The 7,459-nt window shown below is 39.9% G+C and overlaps 1 non-coding gene across 1 annotated transcript; it reads left to right on the top strand.

Annotated features, from left to right (window-relative positions):
- Nucleotides 1-4,700: 4,700 nt before the first annotated feature.
- Trnas-aga (transfer RNA serine (anticodon AGA)) lies at nt 4,701-4,775 on the top strand. Its single transcript has one exon. It is a non-coding gene; the product is annotated as a tRNA-Ser (tRNA).
- The last annotated feature ends 2,684 nt before the right edge of the window (nt 4,776-7,459 follow it).

Below are 7,459 nucleotides of genomic sequence, written 5' to 3'. Positions count from 1 at the left end.
GCATCCACGTGATATTTCGTACCGCTGAAGGCAGCTCTCCCTGCACGGAGGCTGCGTGCCCTGCTATAGATCCCCATACTCGTCACCTAAGAGGTTTGTGCACTCACAGCCAGGGTATGCAGCAAATAATATCCAGAGAACAGTACCACTGCCGTTGCGGCAACAGTACCTCCCTCTGGCGGGAAATGGATGGTATGGATGAAATAGCCCCTACTATTGGAGCCATACACTGCGGGATGTATGTTCATAGGTTCATTACCCCTCTTATGTATTTATTTGACACCGCGTACAAAGTTTATGCAAGAATAGTGAACAAAAAGTTAAAGGTACATCTGAGAGTTTATTAGGCGAAGAACAAATGGGATTTCGGAGGGGCAGGTCAACAAAAATTGCAGTATTTATAATAGAATAAATAATAGAATAACAGAGTATAGTAGGGAAACCTATTTAGTGTTCATTGATTTTATTAAGGCGTTCGATAATGTTGATAGAGAGAAACTGTGGAGAATTATGAGGGAAAGAGGATATCCAAACATCTAATAAACTTTTTAAACAATCTGTACAAGCACACAGCTGTAATTTCGGATATAAATGGCACTTTAACACAGCCTATAGCCACAAACGAAGGAGTAAGGCAAGGATGTAGCACTTCGCCCACTTTTTTTTTTACATTTATTTACATGACGCAATTCGGAAATGGAACGAGATTTTTAACGGTACAATTAAGATTAACAGTAATCGCCACTAGACTGTCTTTTATATGCAGACAACGCCACACTGCTGGCGGATAATGAAGATTACCTACAAAGGGAAATGAATTTATTAGATAAGGTTTTTGAAGAGTATCATTTGACGAATTCAGAAAAGAAGGCAAAATCAATGGCTTTCAAAGGGAAATATACTGTGCGAACAAAAATTGTGATCAACAATAGAACACTAGAAGAGGTCAAACATTTCAAGTATTTAGGTTGTGACATCACATATGAGTATGACGAAGACATAGAGAAGAAATTAGCAAAGTTTGGGAACATATGCGGAACAATGAGCAGCTATCTATAAAATGAAACGAGGAAAGAAACAAGATTGAAATGTCATAATACACTGGTACTTCTAATGTTTGTTTACGGAAGTGAATCGTGGGTTATAAGTAAACGTCAAAAAAGTATCATACAAACAACGGAGATGTGACTTCTGAGAACAGTAAAGGGATGCACAATAGCTGACAAATATCTAAATTTCGAAATTAGGGAAGAGCAGAAAATAATTAACATCCTCAATAAAATACAAGAAAATAGAAGAAACTGGACTGAACATCTCGGATGAATGAGTGGAGAAAGATTACCACTCCAGATAAGAAGATTTACGCCAGTTGCGGGAAAAAGTCAACGAAGACCGAGGAAGCGATTGGTACCATAACAGGAAAAAAAAAATAAATAAATAAATAAATAAAAATAAAGACCTAACGCTTAAAGTGAATATGGGGATGATGTCTTTTTTCTCAAAGGGATCAATTGCCTATTTATCTCTCTATTGATCACCCTTATGTACAAAAGTAAATTTAGCTTAGTTATCTACATGTTCTATAGGTCATAATTGCGACCTTTTCCTTTGGAAGCACACTCATTACGAATGGAAGACTTGGGTCTGAATAACTGAACATCTGGTTCTGATTTGGTCTTTCTATGGATCCCGCGGATATACAAGATGATTTTGAACAATGGGGCATGCTGCGAGACATGTTTTCTGGGAGATAAGGGCTACACAGCGTCACAGAACCTACGCCTAGCAATGTATAGTTCCGATGCTAGAGAACACTGCAGGGGACGACACACTGTCGCGGTACTCTGCCTAAGGGTGATTTACATATTATTATTACAGTTATTATTATCAGCATTAATAGCAACATCAGATCGCCATGCACAATGGCGTTGCTCAAGGGTAATTTAGACGAAATTATGAGCTAAGAATTATTTTGAAAGGAATTACCAGATGTCATTGTAAAGGAGCATCTTCTGTGTCATCTTGTAACGCCGGAAATGCATATCCTCCTATTTCCATCTATTGTACCATAATTTTTTCCTTATTTTGTTACCTGAAGATATAACATTTCTGTGTCTTTATATATTGTAATTGTTTTAATATTTGTATATATATATATATATATATATATATATATATATATATATATATATATATATATTTATGCATTTATGTCGATGTATAATTGGTTTGTTTTGTAAATATTATTTGTATTTTACGCTGGGTCTTGCCTAGGGAAAACTATGCTATCGAACGAATACATCGATAGGTCGTGTGAAGAACGAAAGTGTGTAGGATCTTTGGTAGGGTTAACTCTGCCGCGTGGAGCGCGGGCAGCGAGTGAGAATCTGGTTGGAGTAGTGCGATTGAGCAGGTGTGTTGTGTGACGCTCCCGCAAGTTTCCGGGCTTTCGGGGTTTGGCAGCATGTAATTGCGATCGACTGGCTATGGTAGTTTCTAGCACGGTGTCGCGGACGGGAAGCATTAGCTGGCACACATCAAGAGCCCGTTTCGCCTGGTGACCGTGTCGAGAAGAAGGCGCGCCAGCATCCAGCTTCTGCAACAGCGACGGCCGACAATGAGTGACTGTCGCCACCTCCTCGATCGCCGACTTCAAACCTTCAATCAACCAACAAGGAAGACTAAAAGCACGTAAAGTTACAGAACTGTATGGCAGACCTCAGCTTTTAAAATTGTTGCATCACAAAATTACAGCAACTTAGCATGAACCTTTGTTGCTCATTGCCCAAATTGCATTGCCAAGCAGGGTCCCTTCCTTTTCCGAAATGAACCCGAGTGTCGTTGAAATTCAAACGCCAGCATTAAAATAATATAATTCAATTTCACTGCTTTAATTTCAAAGTTCAGTTAAAGTATTTATAGCTGGCTACAATATTTAGATTATACGAGCACAAATTAAGAGTGCGAGTTTTGTTAGCATATTTTAGCTTACCTGTGACTGCAGCTCAGCTTGGTACGTACTAAATTTTACTATTGTTAATTGTTCAGAATCATATAATTCAAGTTCGAAGTTAAATCTCTTATTTCTAAATCGTGGAGAGTCAAGTTGCTTTTGAAATGATTGTTGAGGTAGTCCAAGACTAACCGTATTTTACTGAATTTCGATGTGCTTCAGAAAGAAAGCTCACTATTAACTTCAGTCACTAAATTAACTTTCGATTTTTCGGTTTTATTAATTCTTTTGCTAAATTAAGTCAGAGTGTAGCGAAATTTATTACTTCTGACAAACTTTCAGTTTTCACACTACACATGTCAACCTTCAGTTGCCACGCTTCTAGTGCTAATTATATGTGTAATAACCTTTCTTTTTCAGTTACTATAGTAATTGTCCTTAGGACTGGCGACCGTAATTTCCCCCAAATCTCAAATATCTAATTACCGCTAGTTAACTGTTAACGTAACGGCCGCACATTTACTTTCTTTCTTAACTTTACCCCTTTTCAAAATTAATTTCCACCAGTTTCATTTGCATTTTTCCTTTCATTTAGATGTAACCCTTTCCTCCCTCTTTACCGACAGATTAACTTCGGTGACGATTGCTTTCCCAAATTTCCATTAGGTACACGCGGTTTAATTTTTCACTATCATTAAGGTCGATAAGTGAGGGGGAGGTTACAACCTCAAACGCTGTAATCATTTATGGGCTTTAATTAAAGAATTGTTGTAGCCACGCTGGATATGCCGTACAGTCTGGTGTAGCCTTTCATCTGTGCGCCGAAATAGTAACGGCGGAAACAATATCGCAAATGAGGGCAGCGTATCACCGTGTGACCATATGTGTCCCCAGATAAACGACTGGCGGAAAAAATGGCGCCATTCTTCTCTGATGCAGACAGGTTGTATCTCTTTTTTAATTAACGGCGAAGTGAGCTTGCACATGATTTAATCAGCAACATTCAGATTTAGACTAGAATTACGGGCAATCTAATAAGAGCAGGATTGAGTGACAGGGTGAGCCTAGGCGTGCGCCGCTGACGAGCCGTAATGAAAGCCGTTATCAGCTGGACGGCCAGCGCGGCCGGTCCTGCCGTATGATGAGCTACCAACTGTTTTTAAAGCAAACATCAATTTCATTAAGTTACGGTTTCGAGTGCTTTTGCGAAATGTTGCCTTTTGGCGCAGGGATTATTTTGTGTATCCGCGACACGTCCACAGCAGATCCAGCATAGATACTGAGTCAATCGTAAACTGGAGAGTCAGAAGAGATGACACGAGTGTAAAGCGACGGACTTTTAACCTGCTGGGCCGTAGTTTGAATGCGATACTGTGCCCTCTTGTTAAGTTCATGGTGTTAAAGACTTATTCCTGTCATAGATTCCTAGTTGTAGCCGAATTAGAGGAGATTTAATAGTTATAGAAACATACAGTGTGTTAGGGATATAAGTAGAGATATTTCTGTTGATGACTGTGGATAGTGTACTAAGCAACATTATATCAGTATTGAATTTCAGAATGAGATTTTCACTCTGCAGCGGAGTGTGCGCTGATATGAAACTTCTTGGCAGATTAAAACTGTGTGCCGGACCGAGACTTTCAGGAGTGCTGGTTCTGCAAGGTTCGCAGGAGAGCTTCTGTAAAGTTTGGAAGGTAGGAGACGAGGTACTGGCAGAAGTAAAGCTGTGAGGACGGGGCGTGAGTCGTGCTTGGGTAGCTCAGTTGGTAGAGCACTTGCCCGAGAAAGGCAAAGGTCCCGAGTTCGAGTCTCGGTCAGGCACGCAGTTTTAATCTGCCGGGAAGTTTCAGTATCGAATTTATTTGCAGACCAATAATTGTAGCTATTACGAGTAGTATGTTTATATGTTGGTTAGTATCTCCAAGTACCTGTGGCATAACTAAACCATTAATGTTTATTTTCCCCTGGGCAGCAGGTCAGGTGTTGAAGCATGGATGCATGGTCGCAAAACGAATTGTCTATACTGATAGGAGTAGTCCACTTCGCTGTGAAGTTATGACCGTGTAGAAAACATCAGGTAGTAAATTAAGTGCTGTGTTTGCGAGAAGACTTAAATGCAGCGAAAAAGCAACTAGCGACGCTGAAGTGTGTACATATTAAGGTGGCAATTATCAAAATATTTGTATCTATACCCTTAACACCCCATCAGTCGAGAAATATTTCTTTCCTATGTTGCAAGGAGTAAATCAACTCACTTTTTAACCCTATGTCTAATATTGATGCTTCTGTCACAGTAAACTACAAAAACTACTCAATATGGCGATAAGCATGTTCGTTTCTGGACATACGTCTCTGTGTTAAACATTACCTAACAAAATTCTCTACAACTTCTAAGTGTGTAATAGAAAATGTGAAAACATCTGAAGGTGTAAGGGTCTTCCCTTGTAGTCTCGGCACAGTCTGGCTCCAAAGCCTCTCAAAGCATGAATGGATGGAGCGGACATGCCACAAGATTCCATACTTGGCCCGTTCCTTTTCAATAAGCATCAGTTATTTACAATAGCATATAACAGAAGAAGCTCTATATATGTAGAAAAATTTAGTTAAGGCTTTAAGAATGGACGCTGCGTAACCTTATAGTATTTTATTTAGTTGTGTACGGACTACATCACAAAGAATATAGCAACGGAAAAAAAGCCAAGTACATAATTTAAAATGCAAATAGGTGGGTCTATATAAAAACTTACTAGTACAATACAGAAACACATAATCAAAATATGAGACATATCATATTTTGCTCATCCAGTATTCGGTGCAGGCTAGAGCTGTCTCGGATAATTCATGAGGTCTTCTTGGGTGGACTCTCTGCGTGCAGCCTCTAATGGGCAATTTAGAAGGTGTTCCACTGTAAGTGTTTCACCACACTCAAACTTGTCAGTGTCTGTGTAGCCACACCTTTTCATGAGTTGTATTGCTCGCTCCGTGCCCGTACGAAATGTCTTCAACGTTTTCCAGTGTCGCACGTCTAGGTGACCCTGGTGTAGAGATTCTTCTGTGATAAGGGCTCCTGGATATTCTTCTTGCCATAATGATTTTATAGAAGTTCCAGTTGGTTGTAGTGAGTATATGAAACTTCGTCTACATTTAAGCGTTTTCGGGATGGGTTGATAACTGTGTAGCTGGTGAAGCTGGTCATTAATCCGTTTGTTCCTTTCTTTCAAGCTCAGGAATGATCTTCTGACGTTTGGTTGGCCAATAAGAGATAATGAATATAAATGGTACACTCTAGTAGGTCTCAGGCAGCCAGTTATCTTCCTGCAGGTATTGTTTAGGAGTGCATCTATTTTTCAGTGTAACGAGATCTTTCCCGAACTCAGCTACCGAAAAGCAAATGGCGAGTGCCGTGGTACGGAGTACGTTGACGTCGGCGCTACACGTTGCAGATATCTGTATGTTCAGTATGTCATTATGTGTTTGTATTTTAGCTTTTGTTTCCTCAATATATTACTTATATATTAGGGTTCTGTCGGAAGTGATGCTCAGATAGGATGGACGGGGACAGTTGTTCAGGCGCGTACCATTACAAAAGATGTGAAGCTTCTTTCCTACCTCCCACTTGTTAAGGTGAAAGAGACCCACTTGCTTTTTACTGAGGTTTGATTAGATGATTACATCATTAGTAGTTTGTGAGCATTGTGAGGTCGTCGCTCAGGCCATTTTCAATTTCATTTAAAAGGTTTTGCTTGGTACGCAACTGCCCTATCATCTGCGTAAGTAAAAGATTTGGTCTCTCCGACAATGAGTTGGTCACTAGCATATTTGTTGAAAAGCAGTGGCGATAGCACACGACTCTGTAGCAACCCATTCTCATTATTTCTCTATCTGCTTCTGGGTGTTGTGTGATGTCCTTAGGTTAGTTAGGTTTAAGTAGTTCTAAGTTCTAGGGGACTGATGACCATAGATGTTAAATCCCATAGTGCTCAGAGCCATATCTGCTTCTCTTTTGTTAGAATTCGACGAAAAATCTTCTATTAAACGGAAGTGTCCCAAGAATTTCTACCAATCTGTCATTGTTTGTTATCCAGTGTACCTTAGAGATGAATGTTCTCCAGTTTACAGTGTCGTATGCTGCAGTTAGGTCAATGAAGACTACTCCTGTTAAAAGCCCCTCTCAAAACCGTCTTCAATAAATTGAATCAGGTTGAGACTGACCTGTGTAGGTTTCCCCTGGGCGGAATCCTGCCTGTTCTTCAGTTAGACAGCTGTCAATATATCCATCTATTCTGATAATTGTTAGTCGTTTAAAAAGTTTCAGCAGCGAACACAGTAACGGACTGGCCTGTAATTCTTGGGGTTATTTGGGTCCTTCCCAGGTTTAAGTACTGCGATGACCTTTGTTTGCCTCCGTATTCTAGGAATTTTGGCAGTCCTCCAGCGGCAACTGAAAAGGCTCATTAACCACTTTTTGGCATTTTCGGACAGATTTTTAATTATTTCTTTCCACAT

Source organism: Schistocerca nitens, chromosome 3 (genome assembly GCF_023898315.1).
Source record: "Schistocerca nitens isolate TAMUIC-IGC-003100 chromosome 3, iqSchNite1.1, whole genome shotgun sequence".
In the NCBI taxonomy this organism is placed as follows: Eukaryota; Metazoa; Arthropoda; class Insecta; order Orthoptera; family Acrididae; genus Schistocerca; species Schistocerca nitens.
The sequence above is the reverse complement of the archived record's forward strand: the minus strand, read 5'-3'. Positions and strand labels throughout refer to the sequence as shown.